General features: G+C 51.8%; 2 long non-coding RNA genes across 2 annotated transcripts; one reads left to right on the forward strand and one right to left on the reverse strand.

The window, feature by feature from the left end:
* Nucleotides 1–157: 157 nt before the first annotated feature.
* Nucleotides 158–1,580, reverse strand: LOC138846739 (uncharacterized). Its single transcript, XR_011384277.1, has 3 exons — nucleotides 1,521–1,580; nucleotides 1,201–1,388; nucleotides 158–291 (listed from the first exon to the last, which is right to left on the reverse strand). It is a non-coding gene; the product is annotated as an uncharacterized lncRNA (long non-coding RNA).
* Nucleotides 1,581–15,018: 13,438 nt separating this feature from the next.
* On the forward strand, nucleotides 15,019–19,756 carry LOC138846485 (uncharacterized). Its single transcript, XR_011384002.1, has 2 exons — nucleotides 15,019–15,930; nucleotides 18,647–19,756. It is a non-coding gene; the product is annotated as an uncharacterized lncRNA (long non-coding RNA).
* The last annotated feature ends 81 nt before the right edge of the window (nucleotides 19,757–19,837 follow it).

Consider the following 19,837-nt stretch of genomic DNA (forward strand, 5'->3'; position numbering starts at 1 on the left):
GCCCCGCCCCACACTGCACCCCTGCAGGAACAACACAGACAGCCCTGGATCCAGCCACCACTGGCAGTCACGGCAGCCGGCCCCGCTGCACCGCCCGCCTCCCACACCCACGCCCGGTGTCCGGTCCAGCACTGAGCAGACTCTGTGCAATGTGAGCTTTTATTGTTGCCTCCTTCAATGAGAGGCCGGCAGCGCCTGGGCTGCACCTGCTGACCACGTAGGCGCGGGGTGGCCCTGGGTCTTCTGGCCGGGAGGGCTCCCTTAACAAAGAGGATCTGAGAAGATTTTATTCTGCAAAGAGAAGTCGGGACACCTGGTGAGGCCGGGGCCTAGAGACACCTGCAGGGCGCAGGCACAGGGCACTTCCTGGGGAGGAGCTGTAGCCTGGCACTGGATCTGGGCAGCTAAAGGCAGATGCTCTCCTGCACCCGGGTGCCTGGGAATCTCTCGTAAAAATCCCTCCCTTGATGAGGAATGAGGGGGAGGTTCTCTGTGGGGGGTGCAGGTGAGGCTGGGACAGGCAGGGGCTACACAGAAGGCCTGGCAAGGCGGCAGGGGCACTAGGGGCCTTCAGGAATGCACTGACCCCAGTCCCCTGGCCCTGTCTATCTCTCGTAAGCTTTCAACCTAGTGCCCATCCCGCCCACGCTGCACCTGTAGTCAGGGTTCCCTCTGCTCTTCCCCAGGTGTCGCCAGGCCTGGGAGGACAGGAGGGGCTGTTGGAGGCCTGGTTCCAGGCTCGGGAGCCCCAGATGGCCCTTAGGGGTCCAGGGAGAAGGAAACATGAGGTCTGGGGGTGGAGGAGGGCACCCGAGGGGTCAGGGTGAGGAAGTGAGATTCGAAGGCAGGCAGCACCCAAGGCAACATCTTGAAGAAGATTCGGGCTCGGGCGCTGGACAGGTTGTGGTCAGGGAGGCCAGAGCTGAGGTCTGACACAAGCGGGGCTGCCGTGGGGACAGCGGCCCTGGAGGGTCTCGGGCCTGCCTGGGGGAGCTGAACAGCCATGGAGCCCAGGGCTCCGGGTCCAAGCAGTCGCCCTCCCTGTCCTTTCTCGCACCGCGGGGGGCGGCCCACAACTCTGCATCCTCATCTGGAGGTTCTTCCCACAGATTCCCAGGCCCGGCTGTGGTGGGCACGAACAGTGCCCCTCCCCAGGGCCCCGGAAGGAGCCGGTGTCGGGCCAGGCCTGGCTGGACTCACCACGGCACTGATCGCATGCCCCTTATCCTCCTCTGTCAGTTTCCCATCAACGCACTGCTTCAGCGCCAGGGCATTTTGCAGCACTAGCGGGTCACTTTGGTAATTTTGCACATAGGAAATATACTCATCAGAGGGTCCTGACAGAAATTCATAAACAGCTGTCTGCACAGCTGGGCAGATGTCACAACCTGAAGAGAAACAGAAGGCATGGGTCACAGCAGGTGCGCCCCTTCATCCGCCCTGGGAGCCAGCACTGCCCTGGAAAGCTGGCCCCTGCCCCCAGAGCACCCCCAGCCCAGGCGCCCGTGGCTGGCACCCACTGGCAAGAGAGATCAGGAGCCAGGCAGAGCCGAGCAGTGCCAGGCAAGCAGCAGGCTTCATGGTGCAGGGACAGCCGCTCTGACCGCGGGGCCCTTTTATACCTGCTCCGGGCCGTCAGTAGGGCAGGAGGGGCCTGTCCTCCCCCAGTGTGGGTGTGTTCCCTCCCCGCCCCTCCCAGGCCACAGCTTGCATGACCTGCAGTTGCAGAGGATGCACGTGGGTGTGTGTTGATGTTGGCCGAGTCCAGCCCTGGGTTAACACAGGGGTTGGCTCCTTCTCCCTCTCTTTCCGGGGACCTGACACGCACCCATGCCAGGGTGCAGGGAAGGCGCAGAACCAGTGGAAACCCTGCCTGGGCAAGGGGAGAAAGCACCACACAGGGCCTCTGGAGCCCTGGGCCAGCTCAGCCTCTCGCACCTTGGCTGGGACCCTGACGACCGGCTGCTGTGACTATGGGAACTGCAGGACACCCAGTGCCAGTGTGGCGGGCAGGCCGGAGCGCAGGTCCTCTGCTTCTCTCCTGCACTCACAGCCCTCAAGTCCAGGGAGCACGGGGTAGACCAGTTGTCTCTAAACACCTACTTGGCATTTGACCGCATTTTGTTCTTTGGGGCTAGAGGGCCTGGGCTGGGTTGGGAGAGACACCCAGGTCCTTGTCTTCCCGTGGGGAGAACAGAACCGGGACACACAGAGAAGTGCAGCCTTGTCAAAAGGCAGGGGTGGTGCCCAGCTTCTCCATCTCTTCCAGCGCCTGCGCTCCACAGCAGATGCCCCAGGGGTGCCCAGCTCCCTTCTGTCCCTGGCTTCCCCGCACACACCCTCTCCCACCCTGCTGCCTCTGCCACCTCCTGCCCCAGTCTCCCTCCCTCGAGGGCCTCCTTCCATTTTTTCTTTTAAAATTTATTTGAAAGCCACAGTTGCAGAGAAGCATTGACAGAGTCAGAGAGAGAGCAAGAGGTCTTCCACCCACTGGTTCACTCCCCAGATGGCCACAACAGCCGGAGCTGCGTTGATCCGAAGCCAGGAGCTTCTTCAGGGTCTCGCATGTGGGTGCAGGGGCCCAAGGACCTGGGCCATCTTCTACTGCTCTCCCAGGCCATAGCAGAGAGCTAGATCAGAAGAGGAATGGCTGGGTCTAGAACCGGCACCCATATGGTGAGGGAAGTCTTGCAGCTGCAAGTTCACCTCCCCCACACAGGGGCTGGCCGGAAGCTGGCCAGGAAGCAGCAGTGGGACAGGACTCTAGGTGTTCTGATCTGGGATGCCCACATCCTAAGCAGCAGTGGAACCCGCTGTGCCCCAGCACCTGCCCCGCACGTGAGTTCTTGCTGTGGCAGGACTGGGCTGGTAGAGGGAAGCTTGTGCTAAGGCGAGTTCCGCTTCCTTGGCTTGCTCTGCTCTCGTCCACCTGCACATGCTTGCCTTCCGCTGTCCACTGTGGCCAGGAGCAGCAAGAGGGCCTGGTGGGGAGCGCTGATGTGCTTGGGGCTCCCCAGGGTGCAGCCCAGGAGCCCAAGTCAGACTCTTCCCCCTGTGAATTCCCCGGTCCCAGACATTCTGTAGGAGCGACAGCAAGGCTCAGCCCAGCGCACACTCGCCCCTGCGCGCTCGGGCTCGCCCTCCCCTGTCTTCAGTTCTTCATGGTTTCCCTCCCTTGTGGAGGGATGGGAGCTCCAGGAACATGAGGGCTGTCAGAGGAGCTGAGGGCGTGGCCTGCTTCTCCGAAGTCTCTAAACAAGGACAAGTTCACATCGGTAGGAGAGAACTTCAATAAGTTTATGGAAATTAGCATTTAAAGTGTAGGGGCCACGGTGGTGCTACAGCAGGGTAAGCAGCCACTTGCAATGATGGCATCCCATAGTGGAGAGCCGGTTTGAGTCCCAGCTGCTCAGCTTCGGATCCAGCTCTCTGCTAACAGGCCTGGGAAAGCAGTGGAAGACGGCCCCAATATGTGGGCCACTGCTCCCGCATCAGAGCCCCAGTTGGAATTCTGGTTCCTGACCTTGGCTTGGCATAGAACTGGACCTCAAGCAGTTTTGGGGAATCAACCAGTAATTGAAGGATTTGTCTCTCTCTTTCACTGTCACTCTACCTTTTGAATAAATAAATAATTCCCTTTTTTAAAGATTTATTTATTTATTTGAAAGTCAGAGTTACACAGAGAGAGGAGAGGCAGAGACAGAGAGAGAGGTCTTCCATCCGCTGGTTCACTCCCCAGATGGGCACAATGGCTGGAGCTGTGCCGATCCAAAGACAGGAGCCAGGAGCTTCTTCTGTGCCTTGCACATGGGTGCAGGGGACCAAGGACATGGGATATCTTCTACTGCTTTCCCAGGCCATAGCAGAGAGCTGGATCAAAAGAGGAGCAGCTGGCCGGCGCCGCGGCTCAATAGGCTAATCCTCCACCTAGCAGCGCCGGCACACTGGGTTCTAGTCCCGGTCGGGGCGCCAGATTCTTTTCCGGTTGCCCCTCTTCCAGGCCAGCTCTGTGCTGTGGCCCGGGAAGACAGTGGAGAATGGCCCAAGTGCTTGGGCCCTGCACCCCATGGGAGACCAGGAGAAGCACCTGGCTCCTGCCTTCGGATCAGCGCGGTGCTCCGGCCACAGCACGCCAGCCGTGCTGGCCATTGGAGGGTGAACCAATGGCAAGAGGAAGACCTTTCTCTCTGTCTCTCTCTCTCACTATCCACTCTGCCTGTCAAAAAAAAAAAAAAAAAAAGAGGAGCAGCTGGGACTAGAACCGGTGCCCATATGGGATGCTGGTGCCTCAGGGAAGGGCATTAACCCACTGGGCCACTGGGCCAGCCCCAATAATTCCTTTTTAAAAATAGTAAGCTGGGGCTGGTGCAGCCAGCTTGAGACCTGGCTGCTCCACTTCCAATCCAGCTCTCTGCTATGGCCTGGGAAGGCAGCAGAAGATGGCCCAAGTCCTTGGGCCCTTGCACCCACGTCGGAGACCAGGAAGAAGCTCCTGGCTCCTGCCTTTGGACCGGCACAGCTCTGGCTATTGGGGCCAGTTGAGGAGTGAACCAGCAGATCGAAGACCTCTCTCTCTCTCTCCCTCTGCCTCTCCTCTCTGTAATTCTGACTTTTAAATAAATAAATAAATCTTAAAAAAAAAAACACAGTAAGCTTATTTCACTTCAAAAATTTCAAAAGTCACATATGACTTTTCCATAAAATGAATCTTCCATTACGTTTTTGAAGGTCTTTTGTGAATGTGTAGATATTGCCTCACATTAATTAAAAAAAAAAAGACTTGTTTTATTTATTTGAAAGACAGAGTTAGGGAGAGAGAAAAAAAGAGAGAGAGATAGGTCTTCTATCCGCTGATTCACTCCCCAAATGACCAAAATGGCCGGAGCTGTGCTGATTAGAAGCCAGAAACCAAGAACTTCTTCTGGGTCTCCCACGCAGGTGCAGGGGCCCAAGGACTTGGGCCATCTTCTACTGATTTCCTAGGCCATAGCAGGGAGCTGGATTGGAAGTGGAAGAGCCAGACTTGGCCAGCAATTATATGGGATGCCAGCACTGCAGGCCAGGGCTTTACAGCCACTGAGCCACAAGCCAGCCACTCACATTAATTTTTAAAAGTGCAGGTTTTAGATGTCACAATATGTCAAAATCAGGGTCCGTGTTGTGGCTTAACCGGTAAAGCTGCTGCCTGCTGTGCTGGTATCCCATGTGGGCGCCAGTACCAGTCCCGGCTGCTCTACTTCCCATCCAGCTCTCTGCTAATGGCCTGGGAAAGCAGTGGAAGATGACCCAAGTGCTTGGGCCCCTGCACCCAAATGGGAGACCCAGAGGAGGCCCAGCTGCCATTGCAGCCATTTGGGGAGTGAACCAACGGACTGAAATTCTTCTCTCTCTCTCTCTCTCTCTCTCTCTCTCTCTCTCTCTGCCTCTCTGTGACTCTGCCTTCCAAATGAATTCAAGATTAAGCACTTTTGTTTTGTTTTGGCTGGAGGCACTCTATCACCAACAATGACAGAATACGGTTTGCTGAGCATCAGAGCAGAAAAGACACACAATTATTTCGAGCCCAGGGAGAACCCTGTGCCAAACAGGATTCACATCCGGCAACTGCTTTTGGCAAAGAAGCACCCAGAGCTGAGTGCCAGCTGCCCGTTGTCCACCTGTCCTCGGGGCTGGGAGCTTTCTCAGCCTGTCCTGGGTTTTCTGACCTTGCCACTCTAGGGGAGGCCTGGCCAGGGATGACCCAATGTCCCCTACACAGAGCTTGTCAGGGGCTCTTCTTGTAGCTTGGACTGGGGTTGGAGAGTTTGGAAAGAAAACCAAAGAAATCAGGTCGCTTCTTGTCACCTGGCATCCAGGTGCATGACAGCTGTGGCTGACCACGGGTTATCACCAGAGCACTGTTCACGTCTGCCAGGGAGGGGCAGTAGCTCCCCCTGCTGGAGTGGAGTCAGCCATTGACTACTTGGGTTCTCTCTCAGGAGTATTTGTCTCTTCTCCATCCGTCTGCTTATGCAGTTATCTGTTTGTATGAGGATGCACTCACATGTGGGGTTTTATTCATGGTTATAACCCGATATTAAGTTACTCGTCTTGCTGCTCACCGGGTTCCAGATAAGAGCACAAGCAGCTGTCTCGGGCTCGCTTCTGGTAGTGTTTCCATGGACACCCTCATCTTTTTGCCTCCAACACACTGTGCTCCTACATCGGAGGCTGGGGGAGCTCTCTGGAGGGTCTAGGCAGAGCAGCACCATCCCTGGCTGACCCGGTGCGTGGGCCTGTAGGGCTGCAGCCTCGGGGGCCGGAAGGGCTCGGGACAACTCAGTCTGGGGAGATGCCTCTCTCCCGCCACCGCCTGTGGGTGCTGATGGAGGCACGGGGCACTTCAAACCGCCCAGGGGGCCCTGTTCACTGAGGAAGAAGAGGGTGCCAGGAGAAGGGGCCAGGCTGGAGTAATGGGAAGCAAGAAAGGCCCAGGACGTCATGAGCTTCCATAGGGTGAGAAGGAGGCTGGAGGAAGGATCCAGCTAGTGAGAGCCTGACCCAGGTTCTCTGCAGCTACAATGCTCCCACCCTCAGCCCCGGGCTGAAACGCAGGCACGCGTCAGTGTTCTGGACAGCATGTTGGCTCCCTTTGGCAGTGTAGACATGACCTTGAGGCCTCCTGTGATTTTTCTCTCTGCATTTAGGGGGATTAGTGCATTGGGAGGCAGAAGAGGCGGGAGGAGGATGTGGCTGGAAAGCCGAGGTGACCCTGGGGCTGGGACAACAGAGCACTTGGCTCAGGATGGAGCTTCTCAGAAAGGTCACTTCTCCCCTAGAGCCAACAGCGTCAAATGTCCCCTGCAGCTCGCTCCTCGACGCTTAACCTGTGTGCCACAGTAATTGTGCCATATTTTGTTATTATTTTTAAACATTTCACTTACTTGCAATTTCATTTGAAAAATTGGTTACAAAGACAGGGAGATAGAGCTTTTCCATCACTTTTTAAAAAATATTTATTTATTTATTTATTTGAAAGGCAGAGTTAAAGAGAGGCAGAAGCAGAGAGAGAGAGAGAGAGAGAGAGAAAGAGGTTTTCCATCTGCTGATTCACTCCCCAAATGACCAAAATTGCCAGAGCTGTGCTGATTAAAAGCTAGAAGCCAAGAGCTTCTTCTGGGTCTCCCATGTTGGAGCAGGGGCCCAAGGACTTGGGCCAACTTCCACTGCTTTCCCAGGCCACAGCAGAGATAGGATTGGAAGTGGAGCAGCCGGGACTTGAACCGGTGCCCATAGAGGATGCCGGCACTGCAGGCGGCGGCTTTACCTGGTCCACATCAGCACAGGCCCCAGAACCTGCCACTCTGATACAGGCTGCAGGCATCTTACTGGGGCTACCTAACGACTGCATCAAATGAGTGCCCCCATAGGATTGGACACGAGCTGCGGCCTGACCTGAGTTGCTCTGTTTTGTCTCTGGATGATTTCCAGTCATTCTTTCTGTCCTCTCTGTTTCTAACCAGTTGCACAACTACCATCCACTCAAAAGCCAGCCTTGTAAGAATGCTAGCTATGAGGACTGCTTACACCGAGTGCTGGGGAAATGTGTTCAGTGCCCTCCTTGGTAAGGTTAAACTTGCTTGTTCTGGCTTCTGTGACCAGTGCTTGGCTTTGAAGAAACTCTTGGCTCCCGGCTTCGGATAGGCATAGCTGTGGTTGTTGTGCCCATTTGGGAAATGAACCAATGGACAGAAGATCTCTCTCTCTCTCTCTTTCTCTCTCTCTCTATTCCTCTGTCTCTCTGTAGCTATGCTTTTCAAATAAATAAAATAAATCTTTTATTAAATTTATTTGAAATAATTACAGAGAGAGAGAGAGAGAGAGAGGTCTTCCATCCGCTGGTTCACTCCCCAGTTGGCCACAATGGCCAGAGCTGTGCCAATCCGAAGCCAGGAGCCAGGAGCTTCTTCCATGTCTCCCACGCAGGTGCAAGGGCCCAAGGGCTTGAACCATTTCTACTGCTTTCCCAGGCCACAGCAGAGAGCTGGATCGGAAGTGGAGCAGCCAGGACTCAAGCTGGCTCCCATATGGGATACCAGTGCTTCAGGCCAGGGCTTCAACCTGCTGACAGTGCCGACCCTCAAAATTACTGTTTTTTTTTTTTTTTTTTTTTTTTGACAGGCAGAGTGGACAGTGAGAGAGACAGAGAGAAAGGTCTTCCTTTGCCATTGGTTCACCCTCCAATGGCCGCCGCTGCAGCCGGCGCACCGCGCTGATCCGATGGCAGGAGCCAGGATCCAGGTGCTTTTCCTGGTCTCCCATGGGGTGCAGGGCCCAAGCACCTGGGCCATCCTCCACTGCACTCCCTGGCCATAGCAGAGAGCTGGCCTGGAAGAGGGGCAACCGGGACAGAATCCGGCGCCCCAACCGGGACTAGAACCCGGTGTGCCGGCGCCGCAAAATTACTGTTAATAAAAGTTGTGACACTCAAATAGGTGCACAATAGGGACTGGGGAAAAAAATTCACCATTTTTCTCTTCCCAGCAAAAAGCAGCATGCACAGCCGCCCTCCCTAGTGGATTCGTACAACTTTACCTTTAAAAAAGCAAGGGATGGGGGACCAGCTTTGTGGCAAGCCTGTAAAGCCACCAGCTGTGACATCAGCATTCCTGGCGGGCTGCGATTTGAGTCCCAGCTGCTCCATTTAAAGTCCAGCTCCTCACAAGAGCTCTCCACTCCCAAGGCTGCACTTACAGACTGGGTTCTCGTGTCCGTTTGCATACAGTTTAATGAGAGCTTGGGCTCCGACAGGGCTTCACGCCAGGGTATTGGAAGGTGATCTTCTGGGGTCAGAAAGATCAGCTTTGCACACTGTGTTGCCCAAAGAGGATGGCACCAGCAGGTACCAGGGTAGATCAAAAGGTTCCAGGAGGCTGGCGCCATGGCTCACTTGGCTAATCCTCTGCCTGCGGCACCAGCACCCTGAGTTCTAGTCCCAGTTGGGGTGCCAGATTCTGTCCCAGTTGCTCCTCTTCCAGTCTAGCTCTCTGCTCTGGCCCGGGAAGGCAGTGGAGGATGGCCCAAGTGCTTGCGCCCTGCACCCGCATGGGAGACCAGGAGGAAGCACCTGGTTTTTGGCTTTGGATGGGCGCAGTGCCGGCCGTAGCGGCCATTTGGGGGGTGAACCAACGGAAGGAAGATCTTTCTCTCTGTCTCTCTCTCTCACTGTCTAACTCTACCTGTCCAAAAAAAAAAAAAAAAAAAGGTTCAAGATGTTCCAGGAAAAATAGAATCAAAAAGCCTAGATTTAGGCTTGCGGCTGCCCCTGCATGCCCCGCTCTGTATGAGTGATCGGCATAGTGGGGTCAAGGTGAGGGACGGCCCCAGCCGCACAGTTGCACATCCTTCACTGCACTTCCCGGGCCACAGCAGAGAGCTGGACTGGAAGAGGGGCAACCGGGACAGAATTCAGCGCCCCGACTGGGACTAGAACCCCGGGGTGCTGGTGCCGCAGGCGGAGGATTAGCCTATTGAGCCGCGGCACCGGCCAGTAACTCTTTCAAATAAATAAATCTTAATAAATCCTGGCTGCTCCACTTCCAATCCAGTTCCCACCTAATACACCTGGGAAAGCAACTGAAGATGCCCCAAGTTCCTGGGCTGTTGCACCCACATGGAAGACCTGGGTGCAGCTCCTGACTCCTGGCACAGCCCTGGCCTTTGCAGCCATATGGGGAATGAACTACCAGATGGAAGACCTCTCTCCTCTCTGTGTAACTCTACCTTTCTTTTTTTTAAGATTTATTTATGTATTTATTTATTTGAAACTCAGAGTTACACAGAGAGAAGGAGAGCCAGAGAGAGAGAGAGAGAGAGAGAGAGTCTTCCACCCACTGGTTCACTCCCCAATTGGCTGCAACTGCCAGAGCTGAGTTGATCCGAAGCCAGGAGCCAGGAGCTTCCTCCGGGTCTCCCACGTGGATGCAGGGCCCCAAGGACTTGTGCCATCTTCTACTGCTTTCTCAGGTCACAGCAGAGAGCTGGACCGGAAGTGGAGCAGCTGGGACTCCAACCGGTGCCCACATGGGATGCCGGCACTGCAGACAGCAGCTTTACCTGCTACGCCACAGTGCCGGGCCCTAGAAATTATTTTTGACTAATGGTTATGTGCAAATATCTAGCCATCTAGTGGTTCCAGTAAATTGTACACTGTTGAAAATTAAAGCTGTCAAAGAAGTAAAAATAGTATTAATAAAATTTTTGGTCTCTAATAAAAATTATTTTGTATATAATGAACTCTCTGTGACTTTTGAAAAAAGTGTTACTACTTCTTGAAGAATTTGTTTTAGCCATACTATAGCCTTTAGTGGGAGATTAGAGCAGTGTTGACTGTGGGTGTGGTTTTTAACAGAATCTTACTGGGTGAGTGCTAATTATGTGATGAGCACTAGATTAGCTTTTTGTTACTATAACGAAGTACCCATGGCAACACACTGTCCAGAGGATAAGGCTCATTCAGCTCAGTTCGGAGGCGCACATCCAGGATGGTGCAGCTGCACCAGCAATGGTAGAGCGTGGAGGGGACAGATCACAGGCACGCCGGCAGTAGAGAAAGTGCTGACACAGGGAGCCCTGGGGAGAACCACCTGCTGCAGGTGCGTCCCCAGAGACCTACGGGCCTCCCGCGAGGTCCACATCCTGAACACCATCCTGGGTTGTCGCTAACCTCTTGGTTCCATTAGCGTATGACTCTGGGTTTTCACGCCCAGCATGTGGTTTATTAATTTTTTTTGTAAAGATTTATTTATTTGAAAGGCAGAGTTGCAGAGGCAGAGAGAGAGATCATCCCACCCGCTGGTTCACTCCTTAAATGGCCACAATGGCTGGAGCTGGGCCAATCCAAAGCCAGGAGCCTGAAGCTTGTTTCCAGGTCTCCCACGTGGGTGCAGGGGCCCAAGCACTTGGGCCATCTTCCACTGCTTTCCCAGGCCACAGCAGAGAGCTGGATCGGAAGTGGAGCAGCCGGGACTCGAACTGACACAAGGCACCTCGCCTGGTGGAGAGGTGGGGCTCTGCTCAGTGAGCCCAGACTCCCTGAGTCCTCAGCGTCACCTCTAGTACCGGGTCCCCTGGCGAGGTACAGCGGCTCTCGCTTTCCCTGGGGCCAGCGCTGGGGCACGCGGCTTAAGCTGCTGCATGCAACACCAGACTGCTGGTGTGAGTCTGTTGTTCCGCTTCCAAGTCGGCTCTCTGCTAATACTCAAGTATTTGGGCCCTGCCACCCTTGTGGGAGACCTGGTTGGAATTCCTGGCTTCGTCCTGGCTTAACCTTGGCTCTTGGGGCCATTTAGGCGAGTGAACCAGCAGATGAAAGATCTCTTTCTGTCTCTCCCCGTCTGTTTGCTTGCCCTTCAAATAAATAAACAAAAATAAATAATTCTTTAAAAAAAAAAAAAAAGGTTACAACCATGACTTTGAAGGTCACTGGTGCTTGGAAAGTGTGTTCATTAGTGTTGGACCAGTCAGGTGCATTAGAGCCTGTTGCTGAAGATCTAGGAAGACCCAAGGCACTTATCACATAGCATTTTCTGGGAGCCTACCTTTGTGCTGGGCAGGCACTGCTTTAAATAGACTGCATTAGAGCATAAAGCCTTCCCTGTAAAAGGCATTGACAAAAGACACAATAACAAGGCCACAAGACTTGAGAGGTGCAGAAAGTAAGCAATGTGACGAGAAAGATGCACGTGGAAAAAATAAATACAGGATGGTTACCGCCGCACCAGTGAGCCTCCCCAGTCTCCCTGTGGGCCTGTCACAAGGGCTACATGTTAACGCAGCTCTGGATTCGAACTCAGCCTGCTGAGACTACACTGGCCCACTTCTCAATGTCTGCATTCTGGTTGTGAGAATTTGAAAAATAACCTTAAAGGAAACATTAAGTTCTTTGGGCAGCTTTGAGATTTTAGGTAGGCACTTCAAGGACGGAAATTAAAGGCTGAGGTTCCAGGCAGCTAAAAGCCTAAAAAAACCAACAAAAAGGAAAAAAAACAACAACATTGTTGCTTTAGGTGCCTGTGAACCCACCTCAGGAGGGGAGGTAAGAAAAGGACATTTAAACCTGTGTGCTGAACAAATGCCAGGCCCAGCAAACATACGCTGATTCTAGATTGTTTAACCCTTTCAAGCAAACCCAGGGGGCGGGCATCTGGCCTCGCGGGAAGGATGCCAGGCAGGGCACCTGCACCCCACACTGCAGTCGGTGCTTGTGTTTGATTCTGCGTCTGGCCCTTGAGGAACTCCTGATGCTGCAGACCATGAGAGGCACCGATGATGGCGCCAGCGGTTGGGCTCCTGCCCCCCAGCTCCCAGCCTTGGCCTAGCCCAGCCCTGGCTGTTGGGAGATGAATCAGCAGCTGGGCGTGCACTCTTCTCTGTCTCTCAGACAACTAAAGATTTAAAAATAAACAAGCAAAAATGAACCCCCACATACACTGGGAGACAACAACAGGTATTCAGCTAAATTACATACAGCTATTGAATACTGTATGTAAGTATATACTAATTTATATAAATTAAATATATAAATTATAACAAAGTTCCATAATTTGGTTCAATTGTAAAGCCAAAACTTAAGTACTAAGTTATATTAGAATTTATAGAGTAAAAATAAAAAGAGCAGTGATTGGCTTTTGTGCCTTTCAAGATGTTAAAATGTTAAAGACACCTGCTAAATGTAGCAAAAGGAAACTTTGCACTTAATCTATGTTGGGGTTCAAAATTATAGTTACAGCCATGGATTCCATTAAGTTTAAACAGTATGCCTCCTATAATCTTACAAAGTGAGTACACAGAAAGTAGAGGAAAAATTAGACAAGTTTCATTTTAAACGTAGACTTGCAGGGCCGGCGCTGTGGTGCAGTGGATTAAAGCCCTGGCCTGAAGCGCCAGCATCCCATGTGGGCGCCAGTTCTAGTCCCAGCTGTTCCACTTCCGATCCAGCTCTCTGCTATGGCCTGGGAAAGCAGTAGAAGATGGCCCAACTGCTTGGGCCCCTGCACCCACGTAGGAGACCTGGAAGAAGCTCCTGGCTTCGGCTCAGTGCAGCTCTGGCCGTTGAGGCCATGTGGGGAGTGAACCAGCGGATGGAAGACCTCTCTGTCTCTACTTCTCTCTGTAACTCTTTCAAACAAATAAAATAAATCTTTTTTAAAAAAAAGTAGACTTGCCTAAATTTCTATAATCATAGCTGTGCCCACTACCGTAGGACATCCCTTGTTGGAGCACAGATCCTGGAACACAATAAATCAGAAGGTAAACTCTTCAACACTTAGAAGCAGACTTGATAAAATAAGACCTCATGGGCCCCTAATTAAAATAGTCAACATGGCCCAACACAGGTTACAACAGGGTCTTCAAAAGCTCATAGGAAACCAAACTAATAAAGGGGTGACTGTCCCCACCATTTCCCCATTTGACATCCTGACCTTGCCTGTTCTTAAATGTGGGGGTTGGGGGGAGAAGGTAGTGGGAGGCACCTCAGGTGCAGGATTACTACAACCTTAATGCTGTGTTCCTGTCAGTAGCTAATATTATCAAAATTACTGATGCTATTCAATCAACTGCTGGCGCATCGTTTGCTTGTGTACATTTGGCTAACATGTTCTGTTCATGCCTATTCCAGCAGTCTCTTGACCTCTTTTACCTTCACTTCCAAAGCCGACGTGTTCTGGGTGACCCGTGGGGAGCCTCAACAGTTCTGCCACACACGATCCTTGTGGACAAGGTTGTAGCTATGTACAGAGGCTCACATCTGGAGAAGCCATCACTGCAGGCAGCATCTCCCCAGCTTAAGATGTTGGTGGGGCCAGCGCTGTGGCACAGAGGGCTAACGCCCTGGCCTGCAGTGCAGCATCCCATATGGGTGCCGGTTCAAGACCCGGCTGCTCCTCTTCCGATCCAGCTCTCTGTTGTGGCCTGGGAAAGCAGTAGAAGATGGCCCAAGTCCTTGGGGCCCTGCATCCATGTGGGAGACCTGGAAACAAGCTTCAGGCTCCTGGCTTTGGATCAGCCCAGCTCTGGCCGTTGCGGCCAAATGGGGAGTGAACCAGCGGATGGAAGACCCCCCCCCCGCCTCTCCTCTCTCTGTGTAACTCTGACTTTCAAATAAATAAATCTTAAAAAAAAAAGATTTTGGCATTGTAGATGAGTTCACCTCCTGTGCCAGGGACAACTTTACCCAAGACACCAAACTACCCAGTGATGCCCGTGGACACGAGGTAATTTTGCTTTCCTTTCCTTCGACACTAACGGTTCTGTTTCGGAGCTCTCTGCCTATTCCCATGTTCCTGTTCTATTCCTTGCTCTGTGTCAAAATGTACAGCCTACACGCCAATACCTAAAGAAAATCTAGTAGAGATTACTACCACCTCTGCCGTTCTGAAACATGGTAGGAATGACCGCTTCCCTAGGAGACGTGTGCCTCTCAGTGAAGCCCTTGGCCCTGCAAAGAGAATTCTCCACTCCCTGGTGACTTCTCCAGTCACTCTTCCGGCTTGATTACACATGAATACCCCGCTTCTTACATACAGTTTACTGAACAACTGTTACAACCTCCAACAACCGCTGGGCCATCATCTTCATGGGCACATCTTCTAACACACCTCACAACTCCATCAAGGTATTGTCAGAGACCTAAAAGGTCTTGGGTCTATTTTTTTGTCTAATACCATATAAACAGAAAGCCCCCCAAGCCCCATTTGCTTGAGTATATCACTTGTTTTCATTCTTTTGTTAAAGATTTATTTATTTTTATTTGAAAGTCAGAGTTACACAGAGAGAGGAGAGGCAGAGAGAGAGAGGTCTTCCATCTGCTGGTTCACTCCCCAGTTGGCCGCAATGGCTAGAGCTATGCCGATCTGAAGCCAGGAGCCAGGAGCTTCTTCCAGGTCTCCCACGTGGGTGCAGGGGCCCAAGGACTTGGGCCATTTTCTACTGCATTCCCAGGGACAGCAGAGAGCTGGATCAGAAGAGGAGCAGCCAGGACTAGAACCAGCGCCCATATGGGATGCCGGCGCTTCAGGCCAGGGCGTTAGCCCGCTGCACCACAGCGCTGGCCCCTTGTTTTCATAACCACTAACCAGGGATGATGGCTGCATGTTCTAATCAAGCCACGCTAACACCCCAACCTGCCACATGTGCCCAGGAGCCCCCCTGCTGGCCAGTCCCTGAGTGGGGCATGCACCTTCCTTACCTCACGTCCACACAGGTGCACTGTGCTCCTTCACCTTGTACATTCTTCCTCTCTACCCGCTCCTATTTTCCCTAATGAAACCACACCCCAGGGTATGGCAGTTACACCAGGGACTGTCATATTTTCTCATCTGATGGGTACCTTCCTATTTCCATCAACCTGTGGCAAGATGGGCAACAGTCCTTTTAGAGGTCACAGCCACAGGACCCACCACTGTTAGCCCCAGTACAGCAGCCTTGGTCAAACAAAATCAAACCCTGTCTACCAACCAGCATGGTCTGGTGGCCCCCTCTGATCGTACTCAAAGGGTGAATGAAACATTGCACCTTGTGCAATAAGCTGCTCTTAACTATTTAGTAACCAGAGAAGGAGACCAAGCTATGAGAAACAGGCAAAGCAGTGAAGGCATTTAATAACACAGCTGAATATTCCGGCAGGTTTCCTTAAGTCCAGAGGTAGCTGACCTGTGCTTTTGGTTTTCTCCCACAAAGTGGAGTGCCTGATATGAACCAAATGATAAAACTTCACCAAAGCTTCTTCCTAGGTGTCTTCATCAAAGTTTACCTTCGGTGGCTGCATCAAGCTGTCCCACAGTCTAGGAGGGAAGCACTGCCCACCCAACATGAGGACTGTTAATGACGAGATACCACAGCATCACTCTATTACACTGATTTTCCTGTCGCATCCGTGTCCCCAGCCAGGTGAGCCGATGCACCAGTGTGGCGAGCATGGCCCTGACGCAGGCTGCCTGCGCCTTTCACCTGTGTACTTCATCCTGACACCCAGTAAGGGCCCTCGCCGTGGGTCCTTGTTCTCTCGGCTCTCTGGGCCTGTTCCCTGGGTGCTTACCCTGGTGCTGTCCCTTCCCCCTCTGTGCAGCCTCGTTGTGCTGGAAAATGGCTGTCTCTCTAGGACTTGGGAGTGTAACACATGTTCTTCAAACCTCTTGTGTGGTGCCTGACTGGCCATCCTGTGAACAAACAATTTAAATAGTTTCAACAACAAAGGGATCATAAGAAATATGCAACCCAAAGCCAGAAAAAGGAGAAAAAGTTAATATAGAACAGGATAAAGAGAAAACCAATAGCAAAATGGCATAGTGAAAAGCCCAAAACTATGGACAAACTGAATGTAAAGGTTGTAAATGCTCTAAATAAAAGACAGCTTTTTCAGAGCAGGTTAAAAGTAAGAAATAACGTGCCTACAAGGAAACCACTTTAAATATAAAGATACAAACAGTCAAAGCACAGAGACACACCATGGTAACCATAATGCCACATAAAACTAACTTCAGAGCAAAGATCACCTAAATATTTATACACCTAATAAAAACACTTAAATATAAAGAAAAGATGACAGGTAAGCTAGGAGGAATAGATAGACCTACACTCACAGCAGAGGGATCTTTAAAGCCCACTCTCTGTGTGGTTGATAAACAGGGACAGGGAGGGTGCAGAGACAGCGCTCTCGACCGCCTACACCCACTCGGCACTCAGAGACGCTCCGCTCAGAGAGCACAGCCTGCGTGATGTTCCATGCACTTGGACTAATCACCAAAATATACATGTTCTGGGTCATAGAGCAAATCTCAGTAAAGAGTTTCAAGCTATACAAAGTATGTGCCCGGACCACAGTCAATGTAAGATAAATTCCACAGACCAAAGAAGACACTGAAAGGGAATTTCAAAATTATTAGTACTGATTGAAATTAAAATGCCATGTCAAAATTTATGTTACCGGGGCCGGCGCTGTGGCTCAGCGGGCTAATGACCTGGCCTGAAGTGCCAGCATCCCATATGGGTGCCGGTTCGAGACCCAGCTGCTCCTCTTCTGATCCAGCTCTCTGCTGTGTCCTGGTTAAGCCCCTGCAGCCATGTGGGAGACCTGGAGCAAGCTCCTGGCTCCTGGCTTCGGATTGGCGCAGCCCGGCCATTGTGGCCAACTGGGGAGTGAACCAGCAGATGGAAGACCTCTCTCTCTCTGCCTCTCCTCTCTCTGTAACTCTGACTTTCAAATAAGTAAATAAATATTTTTAAAAAATTTATGTGGCCAGCGCTGCAGCTCACTAAGCTAATCCTCTGCCTGTGGCGCCGGCACCCCGGGTTCTAGTCCCAGTTGGGGGTGCCGGATTCTGTCCCAGTTGCCCCTCTTCCAGGCCAGCTCTCTGCTGTGGCCCAGGAAGGCAGTGGAGGATGGCCCAAGTGCTTGGGCCCTGCACCCGCATGGGAGACCAGGAGGAAGCACCTGGCTCCTGGCTTCGGATCGGCACAGCATGCCCGCCGTAGCAGCCATTTGGGGGGTGAACCAACAGTAGGAAGACCTTTCTCTCTGTCTCTCTCTCTCTCACTAACTCTGCCTTTCAAGAAAAAAAAAATTATGTTACTAAGTAAGCATTTAGAGAGAAATTTGTAGTGCTAAAAGCCTGCGTAGGAAAAGAAAAAGGCCTAGAATTAATGACCTAAGCTTAGGTTGAGAAATTTCTACCCCAAAAGTAGAACAACTACAAAATTTTTAGGAAACAGGAGAGAATACTTAGGTACTTGCTAAAATTATCCAGAGCAATCCAGGGCAACAGGGCAGTCAGAGGCGAACCCAGATTTTCACGGTGCTGTTGATCTGGCCCTGCTACTCTGCCCCACTGTGAATTGCTGCTCTACGTGTGAAGCCACTTTTACCTTGAGCTGCTTCCTCCAACAAACAAACTCTTGCCAGCCAAGAGGCCAGGATGTGCACTTCTCTCTCCTCGGTTCCTGCCTGCTTCCATGTCTACACGTCAGGGAGGGGTGACATGGACAAGGTCACCCACCCAATCTTGTCATTAGTAAATGGCCTCAAATCCCAGTCCATCCCCAGGAAGCAGGCTGTTAGCCGGCAAGTTGGACTAAAGGTATATCCACGGGTGTAGCCATGTTAAGCAGAGTGAGATCAAGACGCAATGCTTTTCCGATGAGCAGAAAACAGAACATACTGACTACGCATATTTTTGTGACTTCTCGATTTGTGAATTCATCTATTCACTAAAATGTATTTGTACCCCTCAAATTGATACTCAAAGAACTCTGGCGGTCATGTGCGGAGCGGCAGAAGTGTTGACTTGTCCACCGTTCATATTACTGGCTGCGGCACACAATGGTGCTGTATTATTTCAAAGCTCACACTTTGAAGCATCTTTTTCAGTCTGGTGCATTCTCTCTCTCTCTCTCTCTCTCTCTCTCTCTCTGTGTGTGTGTGTGTGTGTGTGTGTGTGTGATTTTGCTATTAAAAATTGCCACCAAGTGTAGTGCCGAGGTGGCGTCTAATATTCCTATGTGCAGGAGGTGCCCAGTGAAGAGAATGCATGTGTCAGAGAAGCTTCCTTCAGTTACGGGTTATGCCGCTGTTGGCGCTAAGTTCAATGCTTGTCAATCAACCCTACAGGGCCACCAGACAGGCGCAGCAGAATCGCCCGTTTAGAATGAGGCTGGTTCAGAAAGTGCGAAAAGCAACATCTACGTGAGGCTGCGGGAAACATGGAAGAGGCCAACTTGTGAATTCGTATGATGATGACCAGTTTCACAAACCATGCAAGACAGCATCTCTGAGGGTGAAAGTCAAAGGCACTTAGAGTTACGATATTCAGATCAGGAAAGTGGACCTCAGCTTGACCCACTGGTTCTACATGTCAAGTGGTAACACAGGACAAAGGATGTCAACGCTGCAGGCGAAGCACATTCTGCACATCAGAAAGACGCACTTTGGAAAAGGGTTTGGTGGAAACAGGATTCAGTGTTGAGGAGCCTGGCCCGCTTTGTGAGGTCCTGGGCTAATGAACCTACTCAACCCACACGGCCTCCCAATCCCTGACTTTAAGTCATGCAGAGGTCACCCAGCCTTGCTGCTGTGTGAGAATACCAGATGACATTCGATGTGAACCTGACTTTGCAAAGGACCTCAGATCCACAGGAAACAGAGGGAAAACCCTGATCTGTATGCCAGTCCATGGTGAGTAGAACAGATATGCATGGTAACATCAGAAACATTCTAGGATTGGCCCCACAACCGCCTTATCCAAGCTGAATACCATCTCCATGGCAAAAACGCTGCCCTCACGTTCCTATTACTTCTGGATATCGCCTCATTGCCATGGAGAACTTGCAAATTCCCACTCCACCCTAAATGTTCTTTTCAAGCCCCAAACACTGTACCTGCCATCCAACCTCTTCATCAGAGTGTGTGCTTAAAGGCTTTCGTATACACAACGTGAAGGACTTTACAGCAAAGCTCGCGCGGCTCGCGACACCAGCAAGGGAAGCACCGGACTACTGACAGCCAGACTATCAGACATGGCTGCGCTGGCCAGCTTGGGATACTGTCAAGCAGGCTATTATTGATAACTGCTGAGAAAACGTTTGACTGGCTGGACTTATGAAAAGTATTTGAAGGCTCTGAGAGGTAAGGAAAATATAAAGAAAAAAACCTCCCATAAAGCAATTGCTGTTAACACATTCCATACAGTACAGTGGGACAATAAAAATGATCCTACAGTGACAGATGAGTGGAAAAAGCTTCAATGATAAGAAACGAGGAGGGGGCCGGCGCTGCAGTGTAGTGGGTAAAGCTGTCGCCTGC

Source organism: Oryctolagus cuniculus, chromosome 18 (genome assembly GCF_964237555.1).
Source record: "Oryctolagus cuniculus chromosome 18, mOryCun1.1, whole genome shotgun sequence".
Taxonomy (NCBI): Eukaryota; Metazoa; Chordata; class Mammalia; order Lagomorpha; family Leporidae; genus Oryctolagus; species Oryctolagus cuniculus.